The following is a 19,022-nucleotide window of genomic DNA, read 5'->3' as shown; positions in this document are numbered from 1 at the left end:
TGTAACCAGGCACTTGATAGAGCAAGGACGACAAAGAGAACAGGATACCCACAATAACGTATATATACGCACCAGATGGGTTGTTTTGGATATGTGGCAGACAGGCATATCCTCAGCTGCCAGCTGATTGGGAGGGAGACTCAGGGAGACTTGCGTGCTGTTTTGCTAGCCAGTGCAGAGATGGACTGACTGGTGATTAGGGGATGCGTAGGCCAGGTAAGAGTGGCTGGGGTCTGGGCAGGAGTGCTGGGTGGACATGGGGGCAGTGCTCAAGGGTGGCGGAATAAGAAACTTAAATCTTTTTCCAAGCCTTGGAAGATTATCTAATCTCTTAAACTATTCGGTTAAAGGGCTAATTCTATTGGATTTGGAGACTAAGAAAAAAAACCCCAAACATGTATGTGCTAAAACTGTACAGGAGATACAGCCTGAACTTTAGAATATTTCAAAGAATATGGAAGTTAATTTTTCAGCAAATTACCTGTTTTTCCAGAAGATGTCTCATCCCTATTCATCTTCAATTGTGGTTCAGTAGTTTTGATTTTAACTAATGATTTATTTTAAACTAACTTTTTGTTTTATTATTTCTCTCTTAGGCTTTTGCATATGATATAGAAGATGACACTAATTTTGCAAAATTTGGTGTGTTCCAATACTAATTGTTAAACAGTCAGAAGTCTTCAAAAGAATTACTTTTTAATGGATGACTTTGTGATTTTAGGGTTTTATTTTCAGTATCTTTATGGTATGATGAACTTAAACTGTGTGTGGCGTACAATGTGTGGCAAAGAACTGCTTTGGTAGAAGAGTACCCTCCGTCCTGAGTAGTTATGCTACTCTGGGGTTCCTGTAGGCATTGTGATGTAAAAACTGTACAAAGTGTAGGTTTTTTCCAAAGCCAAGAACCATCACAGTGACTTTTAGCCTGCATATTAGTTCATTTTTTTTAATGACACGCTGCATATCTTTGCCAGTAACTTCTCTATTTCACACTTAATTTCCGTCACAACCCTCAGATGAATAGTATCCGGTTTTAGTGATTTACTACACTTTAGTTTTTAAAGTTGCTCTATAACTTCCTCCATGGAGGCTATAATTTTGTTAAAGCCATAGTATAATTTCTAATGAAAAGTGCCCTTGGAAGAGTAATCTCCCTGTAGCCCTTGATAGTCAAGACAGATGCAAAAAATTAATTTAACTCCTCTTTTATCTTACCACCCTCTCTAATTGCTCCCTTCATTCCTTATTCCAATGCACCCTGTATAAGGTATCTTCTGCCTTTTTATGTGCTGCATAAAGTTTTATTATTTATATTGATATACCTACCAGTGCACTGTGAAGTGCATGCTATAGAGAAGGCGCAGAGCAGTCTTGATGTTACTCAGTGGAATACCTGTTGTGTCTTCTCAGTGACCTTGCGTTTTGAATTGTTTCTTACATCCTTCCAAGGAGGGTAAAACACTACGAAATGATAAAGGTAACATTTTATAACCTGTTCTGTGGAGGTAAATGTGTGGAGCAAAACAGACCTGTTGCTGATGAACAAAAACCTTGTGAATATAAATGTACGTAAGCTTGACCACCAAGGATCCTTATCTGGGTAGGAGAAGTACCCTTTAGAGTTCTTTTTTTTTTTTTTTTTTCACAAAGTCCTCTCTAGCCGACTGCTGAAGGCACCTTCTTCAAAGTGTATTCGGTGGAGACGTGGTAAAACCTTCTTAATGCTTTCTTACTGACTTCTTTTAAAGTGCCTCCTTAAAGAGTACAGCAAGGTGAAAGGAAGAGTGGAGGCTGATGAAAGGTGAATGCTGAAGTAACTAATATTCAGTCCCCTCTATCTGTGGTCAAGACTTTCATCCCTGGGCTGCTGTCTCACTATGAAATGTGAGACATTTCAAAAGGCAGAAGAAACCTGTCCCTTCACTTGAAATGAGGCCTTATAGGCAGGACAGCAGGTGGAGACTGTAGCCCTGTAAATATGTCTGCCTTCAGCAGGGGGAGGCCCCATCTGGATGCTGCTGGTTCAACCCCTGCACTGGGCCCAGTGAATGCTGCCTCCCCTGCTCCAGCTTCAGCTCTTGGGGTGGCCTTGCTGGAGAGGGGGTGACACTTCCTGCTTGTCACTGCCTGGCAAAACACAGCCCTTGTGTGCCTGGGGCTGGGCACCACTGCCAGGCTGCAGCTGGCAGCTGGGGAGAAGGAAGGGGTCTGTGACAGAGAAGTGTGCAAATATAGGGACAGATGGACCCTAGAGACACCAACCATGAACACCTCACTCCCCTGACAAAGGCCTCAGGATGCAACAGTTCCTCCCATTTTGTTACTGAGGTTTTCCTGTGCTAGGTAGATAGGAGTCTTCAACTGGGGAAAAAGTTTACAGAACCAACAAACAGGCGCTCTCTGTTAACCTGGTTTGCTTCCTTTTGTCTGTAACTGGATACTGAGTGTAACTGATCTGCTCTGTCTTTTCTTCACTTGGATGTGGGGTCTGATGTTGGAGAAGAGGTCTGTGCAGTTTGCAGGATGGAGAGGAAAGCCTGGTGGTACATCTACACTACAGGTTGAGAGGCTGAGAGTAGTTCTGGAAAAGTATCTATGAATGGTGTGGCTTCAACATTGATACAAACACCAGTGTTATGTGATGGTTGCTTTATGCAGAGAAGCTACATTCACTCTAAGGGAATCTGCTTTTAATCTGGAAGCAATAGATATGGGAAACTAATTTCTGCTGGTTTCATAGCTCTTATTCATCTCCTTCCTCAGAAAGCTATATTAATTACTGTGTATGAAAATAAGGAACGGATAGGCTCATGACACTGTGAAAAATTAATTTCATAGATTGCTATGAAATCCTGTTGAAGATGTGAATTGAAGTATGTTACCAGGTTCAAGCTATAAAGAAATAAGGAATTTTGAAAGAGAAGAACTGGGCAAAGATTGAGTCTCATAGATATATCTGTAGCTTTTAAATTAGATATATACACCAGGAGAAAAATGCTTTAGATAAATCCTTTAGATGCATGCTTCAGAACATACCTGGACAAGGTCCTGAGCAGTCTGATCCAAGTTGATCCTGCTCTGTGTGAGATTGGACCAGATAACCACTAGCAGTCTCTTCTAGCCTCTCTAATTTTCTTGGTTTACACTGATACTTAAAAATGATTTTTCTCTTTGTGTCTAAACAGTATTTAGAGAAAACACAGGACACTACTGGGTCATGAAGTGAGGTCCCTCCTGCTAGAAACAAATATTGCTGCCGGCTTTATTGATACTCAGCTGAAAAATGATAGGGCAGGCTGTTCCTGAACAAGATTTCAGTTTGGCAGAAGTTTTCAAGTAATAATAAAAAGTCATAGATTACCCATAAAAAGAATGCCTCTAGTAGCATTTTTGGTCAAGGTCCTTTGTTATAGACCTATTTAACCCTAAGTTATAGCTGATGAGCTGAACATTTTTCTATAAATAATTTTGTAATCTTTATTATCAACCTAAATTACTCAGTGAAAATCCCTTCCTTGACATGAAGTTTGAACAGACTCAACTGAATTTCTGCAATAATTACTATAATAGTAAGAGAAATACAATTTCATTAATAATAGAAAACATTCCATAAAATGTGATCTGGAACTTCTGAAGATACTAAGAGGAATCACCCTTATACACTGAAATTTTTGATTGTGACTAGTAAGTTTGTAAGTTGAATTCAAAAAGGGGTTTTGGCAGTCTGATGATTGTCAAGCACATACTCTACTGTGTGCAATGGTCGTCTTAACGTTTTCCTCAATGTCAGAATTAACTATAGTGCTATATATATGGTACAATATGGTGGCAGTCCAGTGCCAAAAAGATAATGGGGCTTTCCTCTGAATGACAAAAATCCAAAGCCTTATGTCATGTTAAATGGTGGAACACAGAGCAGAAAAGTCAAAAGGCAGTGCAAGGTTTTTGACACTAACTGTGTTCCTGCTAGTTTAATGCATGTACATCTATTAAACTTAAACCCAAACTGTATAAGGAGAAATGGATATTTTAACAGCACATAATAACTTTAATGTAGATATTCCAGATTGCAACAAAATGAGCAATAAGTATATTTTAGGTTTCTTCTGGTCAGAAGGTAAATGTGTCAGTGAACATGTGACTTGAAGAAATAGAAAAAACTCTTGGAGGAGGAGGGAAAGCCCATATCCTGCTTCCAAATGTTAAATATTTCTTAATTTAAAAAAAAAAAAAAATTATCAAATTAGAAGAACAGTAACAATAGAATAGATGACAAAATATGATAGCTCTAAGATCTACACTGGAAAAGATCCTCAGAAAATATTATTCTGTGTCAGTTCTCAGAGTTTATGATACGTTACATAAATGCCCCAAACTCAATGTTTGATCAAGATTTCCTAAGAAAAAGGGACTTCACAGAAAATATCCTACTCCAAGAGACATTTGATGTAAGAGTTAGTAACTACTATTCTCAGCTGTATGGGCACATGCAAAATTTCCCTTGGGCAATGAAAAAAGAGGAAGTGTAACAAAAATTGTAATGCTATAAAAAAATAGTTACTTTGTGTCACTGGGGTCAGTATAGTAGCAGTACTAGTCAGTATTCATTGCCTTACTAGCACTGACATAAAGAAATGTATGAAAATTGGCCTTGCTGGATGGGAAGTCCCAGGGTATAGTGGAAAAGCTCTGCAATAAACAAGATTCAAGTAATGTTACTTCCACAATCAAGAGAGTCCTCCTACAGCATTGGTGAGTTATCCACTGAGTGTGATAAACCTTAAGGGGGGGAGAAGTCTATTTAGATTTACATCCATCTATAAAGGAAAAAAAATCTAATGTGTAAATCGTTTTGTATTAGAGTCCTGCATGCATTTATAAGACTGTCTGAGCATGGTATGTACACAGGCACATGCACTTTGGAAGACAAAAACCTTGACTATAATAATAGCTCACTATACTCGTGTCAAACATTTATGTTTGGATCTTACCCAGGTGGTTTCAGACTAGAGCAAAATGTTATGCCTGAGTTATTGTAGACCCAGTTTCTTGAGATTTATATATATCCTGGCAAACACTTATTCATGGTAGTGCTTGTGGGTGCTGATTTAATACATATTTTACAACAAAGTTTAAATATGCCTTTGGGTAAAATGAAAGACATAGATTAAAACAGAATCATTGAACTCATTGTGCTTAACTTATCCTTTTATGTACAAAAGAGGAATATAAAGGTCTGTATTGAATGTAAATGTGAAAAATCCACATTTTAAAACCTTTGCCTTCTAAACCGTAAGTCCATAATGTCTAATTTTTCTAATCTCAGTTTCATTAAGTCAATTCTCAGTGGGTAAGACAAAAAGGCACTCAGTTTCTGTCTTGCATTGTGTTTTCCAGCCTGTCATTTAGGGAGTTACAGAATTTAGATGGATTACAGCATTTATTGCTACAAGTCTGATACATTCTTCCCGAATTGAACATTATAAATATTAATTAGTAGCTATTCCATTCAGTGTCCAACTGTAATACTGGCCCTTAAGATCACAACAAATTGTGACAAGGGAGTATGAAAGTTTATTTTCATGGTGCAATTAGTGAAGAAATGTTGGAACAGATAGAATACAGAGAAAAAGGAAAACTATTTTAAGCAATAACACTTGAGCATTTAAACAGTTAAAAAAGCAAATAAATTCAAGTTTTATGAAATACCAGATGCTGTTATTTTCCCATTTTGCATCTTTTTATATGCTTCTGTTGGTGGGGGTATTGCTGGGGCAAAACAGATCCCTGTGTAACTTTTGACAACTCTGTCTGAAACTCAGACAGATTTTACATATTTGAATTTTTTTTTATACTGAAGATAGCTTTTGGTTCCACTCTACTCAGAGACCTACATCTGGGCCCACTACAGTGATTTTTTTCTTTTAAAGAACAACAAAACCATGATAGAATTAATATCCTTTATTTTAGGCATTGAGTTTAGTGTTTTTAAAGCAGGTGGAAATGCTCCTGTTGCTATCCAGCTCTCCTTTCTTCCCACCACCGCCCTCCCTCCATCTGTGTTCACTGGCAAGGGGAAACGTACAATACCTAAGCTTTTAACTTTGGCAGCTAAATAGAATGCTTAAAATTGGGTAGGGAATAACTTTTACTTACTTGAAAATAGTTTTTCTAACAGAAGGCTCTGTTAAGAAAAGCATTCAGTTTCTATTCTACTAAAATAATAGTGCGTGCAGTGTAGACCAAGGCACCGTTACTTCAGTGGCAGTAACATAGTCATCGTGAAAACATCCTTACATTTGCAAAGGTTTTGTAGAGTTTCAGTAGATAATACATCTACTAAATATCCTGAATTACATTAGGAATTGAGCTTATTAAAGCTACTCACAAATAATGTTAGTCTTTCTGTCAGTCATTGAATATGTTATTTTTAAAATACATTTTTATCATTAATTCAGTATGTCTGAGATGGAAATATTTGATGTTTTTGCGAATTCATTATGACTTAAGGCATCTAGAGTGCTTTGGTAAGCACATTCTGTGAGAATTTATTCCAACCCCTTTTTAATGTTTTTCTGCACAAAGCTGTAATCTGCTCTGAGTTGCTTGTTTAATTAAAAATTGTAGAGAGAAAGTAAAATTTGATGCTAGACTTCAGAATTATGTTGCATTCTAATTAGCTAGGAAATTAATACCATTCTTCATGGTGGAAAAAGAGAAAGGGAGCAACATTCGGTGTGAAATATAGCTGATTTATTTCAAGTTTGACTAATAGTTAGATGTTCTTTATATGGATTTCATCTAATTGCTTAGAGTAAGATTGGTTTTATTGTAGTAAAACTAAAACATAACTTTTTGTAAACTTGGTAAATCATAACTTGTTTCTTGTGGCATGATTTAGATTAAATGAATCTTAATTCTTTGTTATGCATTGTTTGATGTCAAGTAAAGGTTCTGCAAGTAAGGATGAAAGCATACATATACCTTTTTCTTATTCAGCAGGACAAATAAAAAACTTTAAGAAATACTTTAAACAATGGTTCAGTTCTGGCAAAAAAGGGACATTATCAGTGGGGTTCTTCAGGGTTCCATGTTGGAACTTTTTCTTATTTATACATGGTCTGGGAAAGGGAGTAAACAGGGACTTCAGCAAAGCATTCAACATTGTCTACCACAGCTTCCTACTTGACGAACTGGCAAGATACAGACTGGATGTGGGTGTCTGCGAGATGGATAGGAGAGCGTTGCAGTGATTTTTACTCAGGCTGGCAGCCTGTCATAAGCAGGGTACCCCAGAGATTGATACTGGGCCCCATGCTGTTCAACATCTTCATAAATGTTCTGGATGGTAGGATTGGAAGTACCCTCACCATGTCTTCTGATGACAGAATACTGGGTAGTGAGGTGGATACATCAGAAGGGCAAGCCATTTTACAGAAAGACCTGGACACGCTGGAAGAGCGGGCTAGCGAGAACTGTGTGAAGTGTAAGAAAGGCAAGTGCAAAGTCCTGCACCTGGGATAACATAACCAAAGATCCCAGTACAGGCTAGGATCTGTGTGGCTGGGAAGCAGCCCTGCTGTGAAAGGGCATGAGGGTCCTGGTGGTCAACAAACTGAACATAGGTCAGCAGTGCAGTGTTGCAGCAAGCAGCAAAGACACATCAGATCCTGGGCTGCATCTGCAGTGTCCTTAATAGCAGAGCTAAAGATGTGGTCATCTGACTCTACTCAGTGCTGGTCAGGCTGGTGTTGCTTTTTGTTCTGCTTTGGCTATTAGGTTGTTTGTTTTGTTTTTTTTTTCCTCTAGTTTAACAGCTGAATCAAAAAATTGTGTGTAATATATACATTGTCTTCTCCAGTTATTCATGACACTTCCATCTAATGTACCATGAAGGGCTATGGCTGGCCTAATTGTGTCTGGTTTGACCAAATGATTTAGACTGTTCATAAATATGTCACTCATTAGAAAATCAGTAGTGATAGAGAAATTGCAAAAAAATGTATCCACAGGCTACCATTTAAATCAAATGATAGAACACACTAGCTCCTTCTCAATTACTGCCTGTTTCTAACTCAATTGAAATTTCACTTACTGAAGACCTATATTACTGGGAAAACTGCAACCTTCTAAATGTCTCGCATCACTCAGTCTATAGTCAGCTAATCAGAATAATGCATGTGCTTTGTTTCTGCTTTTGGTACTGACAACAATTTAGAACTGGTAATGTCGTTTCCTTAATTCTTTAATCAAAAAACAATCTTGCATTTCTTTTCTCTAACATAATGTTCCAGTCGTCAGCTGAAGAAAACACAGTTTTGAGTTTCATATCCAAAAATAAGGTTCTGTGAAATGAATAACCATAGCTGGAAATGTTGTAATGACTTCTCACCAGATGTCCATGACATTTCCATTTGAGATAGTCTTCTTAAATCTTCGAATCTTGGTTCTTAATCTGCTTCATGTATACACTTATCTGTGCAATCTTGCTGGCTGTTTCTTAATACAATTTTCTTTCCTCAGAGATGGATGTGGTATGCCTCTGGCTTTTAGGGATTATATTGCAGTCTGAATCCTACTGAGTTTATCCAAAATAATTTCGTATGACTCAGTTATGTTGTTGTTTCTGATTTTAATATAAATAAATCATATTTTCTTTTGTATTATTACTTAATGTAATTTAAATTATGTTACAAAGACCCTAACCTTGCATATGGGCCAGTACAAGTAGTCTCTTCTAAGTGGGTCCCCATTTACTTCAGTGGAGCCCTGCATAGGCTAAAGCTTTAGTTAATGAGGAACAGCTTGCTAGACAAATCTCAAATAACAGAGAATAAAAATTTCATCACTTGGTTGCACAAGATTTGGTTTTGTGAAAAAACCTGGCAAGATAATGGAAGTCTTGAGTTTTCATGGAACTGTAAGCGCTGAAACTTTTAAAGGACCAGCTCTAAAAACGTAATTTGGGAACCCTAAGTGAAACTTGGAAGTTTCAGTTTTGACCCTACTCCTCAAAAGTTACCAAAAAAAATACCTAAACATTTATGGTGTCTCATTTTTCACAAGTTATTTCTCCAGATATGTAAAGTTCAGCTTCTGTTTCTTATCAAAGCCACCTGTTTTTGGCAATATTGAAAGTTTAACAGTGCTTTGGAATCATGACATTCTTTCACCAAAGGAGATTGTACTGTTCCATTTTTAAGAGAGTATCAAATGGTGGATGCCAAATATGTTGGCAAGGCTTAAAAACGAATAAAGATGTCAACTAAGAAAACCTGTAGTGTTACTTAGCTACTGAATATTGAATGGTTTAACAGATGAATTTAAATCCTTCTGTCTGGGGAAGTTTTACAGTCTTAAGTTCTCTCTCCCAGATAAGTACTTTAGCTACAAGTTGATATGCTAGATTGGAAAGTTGAGGAATATGGTCATTAGGCTTTCTCTTGAAGCTATTTTAACTGGCAAAAGAGAAACTGCAGCCAGGAAAAGTGTAACTATAAATGTGTGTCTAATCTGGGGATAAGAACACCTACATGAGAGTGATGTATAAACCCTTCCCTTAGATGCTGTTTATTGTAAGGTGTATACAGTGAGCAACCACTGAAAAATAAATTGAACCAGTCACGCACACTGAGGTGCGGTGTATGTGAATTTAAGCCTTATGGGGTTGGAAGTGCAATGAGAAGCACCTGTTTTACATCGTGAGTGAATGCTTTAACTAGAAAATTGTTGGATATGGTAGAGCAGGAGAGGAGGCTGATCCTTCTGTTTTGTTTCAGAAATAAAAATTACCATTTCTGCTTGGAAAAAAAAGAGGAGGAGATACAGATATTTTCATATGCTGGCACAGTGGCGGTCCCTTAGAGCTTAAAATTTTTGGAATGCTTTGTACAACAGTCATAATCACAAAGGATATCTAACAGTTATTTCCTTCTTGTGGGCTACAATTGGGCTGTCACTCTTATTAGAGATTGTTAGGCTCCAGATTACAGTTAGGTAATGAGTAAAAACTTTCCTTGTATATTTGCAAAGTAACTAATTTTCATTCCCACAGTTTCTTTACCTCAGGCATACACGGTTTAGATACTGTTATGCCAGTGTTCAAAAATACAGTAATTTGTTTCACTCATGAACTGTAGAAGGAATCTGAGGTAATCTACCATACAAAGGAAGAATACTGTCATTTAGACCTCTAGTTCTGAATCAGTGAGCTTAATTCCAAAGGTCTTATTCAATATCAATCCATTTACTATAATAAAAATTCATGGGAAATAAATGAGAATAGCACTGGTATCGTTTTATTTGTGCAAATTTCAGCAAGGATATTCAGTAGTACCTGTAATCTTACTAATTTTCAAGATCCAACTTCTTTTCTCTTAGAAAAATGACAGTAGGAATAGCTCTTCTTTATCTGAATTCATTTCTTTTCTGGTCAAAGAAATAAAGAAGGATGGTTTTTTTTTTTCTTAGATCTTTCATATTTACAGGGAACCAAAGGAAGTTATGCATGTCTTACTGCCTAGCATTAAGTTGGCCTATTGAAAAATGTTAATTTGAAGCTATTTGCATTGAAGGTTATGCTTCCCAATGGGTAACATACACAGATGTACTAAGCCTTGTTCTTTTGCCATTATACGACTATTTTTGGTTAACAATATACAATTTCAAAAAATCAGTTTACAACTTATTTATTGGCCAAGCTCATCTCCAGTCATGATCTGACACTCTAAAGCTTGATTCTAAGAACATTTTATCCAGCATTAAAATATGTTCCCTGGTAGCAAGACAAAGTCTATCTTATTGATACAATTTTCATAAATGTTTAAAAAACTAATTAAAACAGAAGTATGTATCATTTAAGTCCAAACATTTTTTACACCAGAAAGATGTATTACAGTGTGACTTTCCTAGGTCTATGGAGGTATCTGTTGTCAAAGAATGTTTCTGAGAGTGTTTAGCATTTAGCAACATTGCAGTTTAAGACTTGGATTAACACGGGTGCACATCTGTCATACAACCATAATTTAGCTGTCTAAATCCTCAAAACTCTTTTCTAGCCCTAGAGATTCATAAATTCTCTGTAGTAAAGTGAACACTTCAATTTCTGCTATTGGGCATGTGCAGAATTTGTCATATGTCTAAACTGAGTGTTTAGTTCCCTTTCTGCCTTGCATATCTTCAGTAGGCATGTTGCCTGTGTTCTTCCCTAACTTCTAAAAGGATGGGAGAGGAAGATGTTCCTGCTCCGCAACTCTATCTCAGTGTGAGACTTCTCTGCTCTAAATCTCACTTTTTGCTTGATAGAAGATGGGGGATGGGAACAATGTATCTTGCTATTTGGAACTGGAATGTTCTCTGTTGGATTTCCCTCTGTCTGTTTTACTGGTTCTGCTGTGAGAAAGAGGAATTAATTTCTCACACCACACCTATGCCAGCAAACAGCACTGATACACGGAATCTGGACGGTGATACGCAGCAGCCAGTTGCCTGTACTGGTTACATCTGTATTAATGAGAAGTGCAGGTCAGTAGCAGCAGATAAATAAAAGAAAAGAAATGATCACACTGTTTGGCAGTGGCATGTCCGTTGTTCTCATGTGTTGCTTCATGGGGTAAATTCAAACTCTGGTGTTGGTTCCAGGAGACAATCAATTACTTTTATGAAATAGGTAAGCTTTTGTAAGAGCCACTTAAAAGATTGCTCCTTACGCCAGACAGGGTGAGCCAGCAGGGTTATCGCTCTTCTGAGGGCTGGGACTCCGCTTCCTGAGTCTCCCAGATATTAGGTAAGTTCTCTGAGCAGTAGTGGGGTTTGGTGAGACCACGTTCCTCTGAGAATGGAATGGTCTACCTTTGGAAGTACCTACTTTCAAAGCAATTTTCTGCTCCATATCCTTGGTGGATATGAATTCTTCCCTTCAGCTCAGTAGCCACTAGTTAGTGCTGCCAAAGGAAGCTATTTCCCCGCTGGCTGAAGGGAATCCATCTGCTTCCTGTGCTCAGGAGTTAGATGCTGTCATCATAAAATGAAGTCATCCCCTTGTACTACTAAGTGTATAAAAACAGTGAGGAAATATTGCACTGAGTTATGCTGTTGTGGTTTAAACCCAGATGGTAACTCAGCACCTTCCCCTCCCCTTCCTCCCTCTGGCTGGGATGGGGAGGAGAATTGAAAGAATATAAACCGCATGGGTTGCAATAAGAACAGTTTAATAACTAAAGTACAATATACTACTACCACTAATAATAATAATAAGGGAAATATCAAGGGGAAAGAATATAAAACTAAAAGGGGGGAAAAAGCCACCCCAAACAATAAACCCAAGTGATGCACAATACAGTTGCTCACTCCCCACTGACCGATACCTAGCAGTGATCGGTCCCTTCCAGGTGACTCCCCCCAGTTTATATATTGGGCATAGCATGCTGTGGTATGGAATACCCGTTTGCCTAGTTTGGGTCAGGTGTCCTGTCTCTGTTCCCTCCTGGCTTCTTGCGCCCCTCCTCACTGGCAGAGCATGAGACTGAAAAGTCCTTGATCAAGGTAGGGGCTACTTAACACGCCAATGTTTTTAATTGTTGCTATCAGCACTGTTCTCGGACTAAAGCCAAAACACAGCACTGCACCAGCTACTAGGAAGGAGAAAAATAACAGCTGAAACCAGGACATATGCACAAAGTAAAAAAACTGCCAGCAGTGTTTACTGTTTCAAATTTATTATTTTTTATTAACATTTTTGTATGGTGCTATTAATGAATTAAAAGTATTTTACATAGATTTCCTAGCTCTCTGAATACAAACCTCCAAAAGTCTATTGATTTTTCTCTCTATTCTCATAATCTTAGTTTTAAAATATTTATCACATTATTTAAATGTGATATTATTTACCTTTTTTACTAAAATTGTGGTTGCATTCAAGCACTTTACCTACCTTCAGTATTTTTAAACATAAGTTCATAATAACCAATAAGAGCTTGAAAGAGGCCACAGAGATGCTCTTTAAACCTGATGTTTTAAAACATTTCTGTTTTCCTGTCTTTTCTTTTACACATAACATTCATTTTACTTAGTTCAGCAGTATTTCACACTGACTTGAAATACTTTTATATTCTGAAGCTAAATACCCAATTACGTTTGAGGCAAATTAGAATTTTAAATTCCTGACAATATGTTCATCATACATTTTTCCTTACAGTAGCAGCCTGCAGTTTTTCCCAAATTTTATTCCTTAATTCCTTTTAAACTACATGGTAATTTTGTTTAAAGGCATTTTTCTTCTTCCTTTTTTTTCCCCCCCCCCTAATTCCTTTTTTCTTCTGGCAATTTATCATCAAAGACTTCTACTTTTTCCTACTACAAACCCGCCTTCCCCCCCCCCCCCCCCCCCCCCCCCCACCTTATTTTTCTTTCATTTGCTGTTTTGGCAGGGCTGGACACAGCAAAATAATTTTATCATTTACATTCAATTCAGACCTGTATGAATAGTTGAAAATTACTTCTTTCCTGTTCTTTTTTCCCTTTTCTCCATGCTTCTGCTGTTGATATTTTTAGACAAAGTGCAATATTGACTGATACATGCAGAAAATGGCAATACTACATTAGCATTTCCTTTTAAGATGAGCATGTTGCTATAAACTCGGATTTTAAACCCGTGGACTGATTCGTATTTTCCTCACAGACGTTCATGTTTCCTGCATATTTCAGTGCAGAAAAGTGTAGCAAGTCAGTTTACATTTAGACAGCCAACAGTCCTATGCGATACTTAATCTGGGTAGAAATAATCAGTGTGTAAAACTGGCCAACACAGGGATTTGTCCAGCTTTGTCCAGTGAGTAATATGGCACTGAACAGAGAGAGTAAGGATATTGTTCACCCTCACGCCTATGTTAACTAATTGAGATGCTGAGGCATAATGAAGATACTTTAGAAATACTAGTTTTGTTCAGAATTTTTATAAATATTCTGTTGGTTTATTATTGATTTCCAGTCTGATGTTTCCTCTCTTTCTCAATTAAGTGTTTTATATACTGATCTGGTGTTTACAGGGATGCTTACAAGAAGTACCCATGAAAATTATTTTGGGGAATTATCTGGTGATGGTAATTCAGTTTTAAAGTAATCTGAAGATATTTGAATTTGCCCCTTGGAAGCATCAAGCAGTAGGGTTGAACAGATACCATTACTTGTTTCGTAGAAAGGAATATTATATTTCCAACAGATAGTCAGGAATATTATGTGCCATATAGAAATATCTTCTAAGATATTGAGTGCATTCATATCTCTCCTTACCAGATATTTAGTAATCCAGGCATATAGAATCTGTGTGACTCAGAAAATTGAACCAGTGCACGTTACAGGGGTTTACCCATATTTCATTAAACCACAAAGTGTATGAATGATGGCATCTTGAGTAAAGGAATAAGACTGTCTGCTACAGAATTTGGCACTTGACTGGATAAGAAAGAAGCAGAAACAAGGGGTTACAGGAAAAATTGATGAAAATTGTTGGAAATTACAAGAAATACTGGTGACAGGAATAGGGCCAAAAGTCAAGATGACACCCTCTGAAAAACCTTGAGATCCATCTTTACTGAGAACAAAAGAAACACCTATTTGAACTTCGAAATCTTTATGACAGAGATAAACCCATAGTGTAATCCTTTCATGTGATGAGTTTAATCTTGGAGGTGCAGCCTGTCTTGTTGCTAAAATAAAAACAGAGAACACGTTTGATTATTTGATAGAATTAAGGGAAATGGTGTTTTATTTCAGTAAAGCTACAGAAGTTCTACTCCATTTTTTCCCCATCACTTATGAAGAATACTTAATTTACTGATTTTCTAATTCATTGCTTTCTCCTTTTATACAGTGACAAAAGTGGATTTTTTTTTTTTTTTTTAATTAAAATATTTTGGGCCCAAACAACAAAAAATGATTCTTTATCATAGGATATTTTTTCTTCGTTTTAATAATGTTAACAAAATTTAGAACTTGACTTTTGTCTGCAAATACAGAACAGGACCGCTAGCAAGTCAAGTTAAATTTTAGGGTCCATAAAACTAGGGTCATAACTTTTCCATTGATTCAGCAAGCTTTCAAAATGTCAATGTTAATCTCAACTTTCATATACTTTGAACTAGAGAACATTACCAACCTTCTTAGTTGTGGACATAGTCATGAAAATGTCAGCCGATTGCCAAGATAGGTTCTCTAAAGTGTTATCCATAAATACTATGTCCCTGGCTGCTGCTATGTTGGATGAATCTATTTTCTAGGGCGGAATAGATGTACTTCCTCCTCAACAAGTCCAGCACAATAAGAACCATAAAAGTTATATGTCCTGTAATACACCTTATTCTTTACTAACACAAAATGTCTCACCAGAACACCAAGGCAAGCAGTCCTGGGAGTAGCCCTGTAGCGATGAGTAAGTCTCTGATATAGTTCCCTATGTAGACTTCACTCACAATCTATGTAGATTTCACTCACTATCACTTTCTAGATGTCAAACAATTTCCAAAAAGTACAGGAGTGACATGATGCTACCCTCAGTGCATACAAAGTGTTTGAACAGCATGGCATCGTACAAATGTTCTACTTCCCTTGATAATCCCTTTCTAAATCCTGATTAGAATATTAGCAATAGCATAAACAATAGAAATTTTTATTATCATCTTCAGAATAGAGATGAACCCCAGATGTAAGAATTCAGTCATGAAATGGCAACACATAGCAACAGACAAGTTAAACTGAAGTGTATAGATGAACACGGTAGCCTTGGGGAGTGAATAAGGTCATGCACAACAGTACCATAGTACAAGCACAACTGAGGTTTCTAAGGAATATTTTATGAGAAAAATAAAAAACTGAGCCTAAACCTGTTGATCAGGTTCTACAGGAAAGTAATAAATAGTTCTACCTTAAACAGTACGTACTGTTACTCTTCTTCACGCAGAATACCAGTGCCATAATGGCTTTAAGACAGAAACCTGTCAACCACAATCGAATGATTAGAATGCACATCAATTCTGCAACTGACTGTCTTATGAGAAAACAAAAAGGTCTACATTGATAAATATTGAAACTCTTTTTTTACCCAGGAATTTTTAAGTTTTCTGAATGACAGTGTCAAGGTCTATAGGAAGGTATTCTGCATCTCAGACACTTAGACACACAGTTTTAATTTCTTTTTTCTTCCTGAAGGAAAATGCTTTTTAATTTAAGCCAGCATGAATAGTACAGCTACATTTAACTCATGCCCAGTATTCAGACTTCAGGATACACATGGTGTAGGCATAGGGGGAATTTGGTAAAGCAAGCCTTATACAATGTGTTTTTTAAACAAGTGACTGAAAGAAATACTGAACTGAATGAAACTTGAAAATTTTCAATATGAGAGTTAAAAAAACCCAACAACCAAACCCACAAAAAATCTAAGAAACCACAATCAAATCCCAAGTCAGTATTCTTACTGTGAGCCATCAATATTTCCCCTGCAATTTGCAATTGCATTTTAGCAACTTACACAGTTCTAATATGTGTGTGTTTTTAATTTAGAGGATGGAAGGTAAAATGCTGTGCTGCATTGGATAGGTTAAGGTGGTTTTGCTGCACTTAACGATCAATCTGAAAGTTAGGTATGTACTTTAATACATCTAGGGGAGAAAGAGGGGCACTGCACTTCTACACAGACTAAGCATGTAGTATGGTTAATAAGTTTAGCGACACTAAAGAAATAGGAAGATATTGTAATTAATTTTTTGTCTAAGATTTTTTAATTTCTCTGCACAAGAGGAGCTTCATCAATAAGATTGTTTTGCACAAAAGTGAAACGGACTAATGAAGTATGCTAAAAACCTGTTGCTTTATTTTAAAATTAAACATGAAAACCTGAAGATCACTTGCAATACTTCAGTATATAAAAATTTTATGAGCTCATTTATATATTTCTTAAATGTATCTTACAGGCATTAAAATTCTTTCTTTAAATGCACAGCTTTATGTTAGTTCAAACGTTCATTCATCATCTCGGCACATCTTTAAAAGGAGAACAGAGTGGCAAAACCTTACCCAATAGATGAGTATTTTTCAAAAGCAATTAATAAGAGACATTTTCATTGTTCACAGTATTAAAAACTACTCAGGCAGTAAACTGCAGGCTATCACTTGTATTAAATATACATGAAAGTCTCTAAAGCATTTTATATGTTTTGAAAACTGAAGTATGTTATTGAGTACTGATCAGAAAGAAAATGTAAATTAGTTTAAAGCTTGGGGATAAGGGAAGAAAAAAAAAAAAAATCTTGTTTATTAGTTTCTTCCAGAGCATACAGCAGAACGAATCACAAAAAAAACCCCCAACCCAAACCAAAACCCCAACCCAACAGAACAATTGAGGATTACCATCTCAAAGAGAAATAAAAATACTGAAATATTAAAATTATATCAGTCATGTATACTGATATGTGATGCACCTGGACTTCAGAAAAGATTCTGAAACCATAAAAGTCTGAAAAGTAATAAAAAATAAAAAATAATGAGATTTCATAAATTCCTCTGAAATTTTACAGCTCAATTGACATTTCCTGGAGAATATTTTGTCTTTAAATTACATGACCTTTTTGCATACAATATCAACCTTTTTGATTTATCCAGTCACTAAGTACTCGAAGCTAAAATCTTTCCTCTCTAAGCAAATGAACATAAAATTTATCACTAAATAAGTATTTCTTAATACCAAATGTTAAAATGGCAATTTTGGTCCATAAAGAATGTCCTATCAAGCTTTTATATAGGTGTCATTAAGAACCTAATTAAATCATGATTCATACATTAAAGGTTTAACTCCAAAACATACTTGTATACTTTCAATCTTACTGTCTTTATCTATAATTTCACCTCATTTTCAGATGTTAGCAGGAGCAGCACCTCTTCTCTGAAAGATGCTTTGAGCAAGGAAGTATTGCTTAGATTTTTCTTTATATGCAAGGAATTCTAGATCCTAAAAATTCTGTGTGAATTTCTAAAATAAAACAAAGTTCAGGTTATAAATTATTCGTGTAACTAAAATTCTGAAGGATCATTACCATACGTTTTTTGTGAGAACATTCTTGGAATAGACAGAAAGCTTCCCCCCACCCCTGTGTGTAAAGGAATGCCATGGGATAATGTTGAATTATGAAAGTATGGAGTATCTACTACTTTCGACCTGCTGATCTATGCACAAAATATTCATATAGCAGCAAGACACAAAAAAATACCATGTATCAAACACTCTTCTGCTAGATATGTCCCATCCTCCCTAACAGAAAGCCTTACTTACATTACCTAACAAACAAACACATATGGCTTAAGAGTCGCAAGTTGTTTACTATTGATGTAGCTGATGAATAATATGAGTAACATTATGCCTCAGATTATCCTAGGTTTCAATTTAAAATGGAAATCATTAAAAACAAATACATAATCAAGCATTGCTCTGATTAATAAGATTAATGTTTGAGTTCAGGAAGATTAGAGAAAGTAGTATTTCCTTTATGGGAAGTCCAGTACCTAGTTTATGTATCTCTTTCCATCTTGATCTGCAAAATAATGTGTATTTTCTTATGGTAATTATAACATCATATCTTACAACACAATTATCGTGATGAAGACTATGGAAGAAATGCAAGACAATAATGAGAATCTTAATCTTTTAACTCTTCAGTTCTGTCCCTATTTTTATGCTCAAAGCATTTTATTTTACCCTGTAATTGCTGCTAATTGTACTCAGTGTTTCTTCACTTGCAAACCCAACCATCTTAGATCTACAAAGTAGAGGAATGTAAAATGCTTTTGTCTCTACCAGGAATTGTTAAGCTCCATTCTGCTGCTACCTTTGACAAATAACGTATCAAAGAAAGTAATTGTAATTATATTGATCTGTCTTTAGTGGACTTGATATAAATAGTAATACAGGTATAAGTTCTGATCAAGCCTGGCACATAATCATAGTGTGCTTTTGTTTATGAATATTTATCTTA

The sequence above is a fragment of the Strigops habroptila genome, chromosome 6, assembly GCF_004027225.2.
Source record: "Strigops habroptila isolate Jane chromosome 6, bStrHab1.2.pri, whole genome shotgun sequence".
In the NCBI taxonomy this organism is placed as follows: domain Eukaryota; kingdom Metazoa; phylum Chordata; class Aves; order Psittaciformes; family Psittacidae; genus Strigops; species Strigops habroptila.
The sequence above is the reverse complement of the archived record's forward strand: the minus strand, read 5'-3'. Positions refer to the sequence as shown.